Raw genomic sequence first — 2,468 nt, 5'->3', positions numbered from 1 at the left:
AACAATTCAATCATAATTAATATAAGTGGACTCAACTATATATTATTCTTATGATCAAACTCAAAATTGATATATTTATTCAAGTATTAATGGTTAAGCATTTAATAAAAGATAAGAAATTGTTTTCAATTATTTTTTAAACATTCTCAAAAATAATATACATTTGATTTACTAATTCTAGGTCACACAATTTGATGTGCTATTTATTCGGTAAAGGATTTAATATACAATTCACTATAAAACTATATTGTTCTTTTTCAATTATTACAGTGATGTAAAGCCTGCATGTCACAACTTACATACTGTAATTAATGGACTTAAATGCACAGAAACAATGTTACAAATAAGAACAAGAGTATAATTAATCCTAAAATATTTACACTACTTTTTCTTAATTAATTATACAGTTTTGTTATTCATCTAGTTTACAATGCTGCTTTTTTTGTGAATTTAAGTCTGTTAATTTATATCCAATTGTGTTAATTGGCAGAAAACAGATTCAATTACTGTACTTACATTATAGTTATTGGTTGAATGTCCTTGAATTAGTACATGATAACACAAGATATATATATATATACATATAAATCTTATATATACATAATTATACAAGGTAATGAGATTGAGATGGTAACTTCTTAACTGCATGCTGATAATCATCTTGCTTTCAAATGGCTGCTCCCAGAGATGTGAGAGAGACACAATGAGTTATATGAATGTTTTATTTTTGTACTCAAAAATACATGAAGATAATCAAACTCAGATAATACAGAATGTTTCATAATTTATTAAATGAACTGGATTTGAATGCACTAACATGTACAATATATGCTAAGTTAAACCTATTTATTAACTGTAATGACTTTTAAATTATATAATAAAATAAACCTTAATTTTATTTACAGCTATATTTTTATTAAAGCAAATATAAGATTACAAATTTCTCTAATCCTTCAAAATTAATATTGTTTGTGAAAAGTACTCAGAATAATTTATTTTTGAAACTTCTAGAGTCCTTTTCTAATCTTTTTCAATAAATACATAGGAGTTTGATATTTGATAAATCTTCGCTACCCAACCAAGATTTGGGAAATGAATTGTGCTGAATTATATTACCATGTGTTTATAAACACAGTACTCTTCCACAATTTGCCTCTAATAATGGTTAAATGGATCTTGATTAATTGGGATTCTATTGTATATATATATATGTTACTGTGAAAGACCAATATTTGTGAATGTGGACATTTGCCGGTGAATGTCAACACATACAAATGTGTGAATGTTGACATTTACCAGAGAATGTTGACATTCCTCCCATTTCGGACATTCACAGTAACATATACACAAATATATACAATCAGACTTTATATATGTTTTAAAAAATCATGAAGGAAATATATAAAGTTTGATAAAGTTTGTTTTTTACATATTTTAGAAGTTCTAATAGCTTGATAAAATATTCTAATATATTATCATTATGAATAATTAAAATAAACTAGTTTTAATTATAAAAATATATTCAAATAAAATAATAAAGACTTAAATTACTGTAGAACAAATTTTAAAACAACTGACAGAAAATATTTACAAAAAATCATTTATAGAATTTACAAATAAAAGTAATTTAATAGATAGATACAAAATATATTTTTAATGAACTTAGAAATTTACAAAAAAAATTCCCAATGGACTAACTTTAACCATTCTTTATTCTTAGTCCTTTTATTAATATATTTTTAATGTTAAATTTGACATTTCAATTAGATAATCTAACTGCAATATTAAATTCAGCATTAAAAATTCTTAAAAAAAAAAAACATGCTACAAGTTACCACTTGAAATTTTAAAGTTACAAAATTAGAAACACAGTTTGATATCTTGAAAAATATTATTTCGAGATATCAAACTTCTATATCTATTAAGACTAGAGATATAAGCTTCTATATCTATTAAGACTAGAGATATAAGCTTCTATATCTATTAAGACTAGAGATATAAGTCTTTCTGAAATGCACTGTACATTCAGCCTAAATTTTAAGTTCTTCATTCATCTTCAGGAATGCTTCAAAAACACTAAAATACTACAAGACTCAAAAAGATAAAACTTTATAAGGTGTTTTCGTCAATCAAATAGAACAAGAATAAAATCATAAAGCTTAAAACAATTTTAAAAATTCTTTGAACTTTTTCAACTCTGCTGTGATATTTTAAAGTTTATATTAACTTTATATTCCTAAAGTTGAGTAAAGAACTCAGGTCTGAATGTTTATTAATATATAATCCTCTAATAAAATATGACTTCTGTGATTTTTTTGATGTATTATTTTGAAGTTTTGGAAGCTTCTTTTAGAATTATGTAAAATACACTCTGCAACAAAATCATTGACTTATTGGTATAGATAATCAACTAGTTTTAATTATACATAATAATTTATAGCATAAAACTGTTTATACAAAAACAAAAA

This window comes from Centruroides sculpturatus, unplaced genomic scaffold (genome assembly GCF_000671375.1).
Source record: "Centruroides sculpturatus isolate CEXI.00-Female unplaced genomic scaffold, Cexi_2.0 scaffold477, whole genome shotgun sequence".
Taxonomy (NCBI): Eukaryota; Metazoa; Arthropoda; class Arachnida; order Scorpiones; family Buthidae; genus Centruroides; species Centruroides sculpturatus.
The sequence above is the reverse complement of the archived record's forward strand: the minus strand, read 5'-3'. Positions refer to the sequence as shown.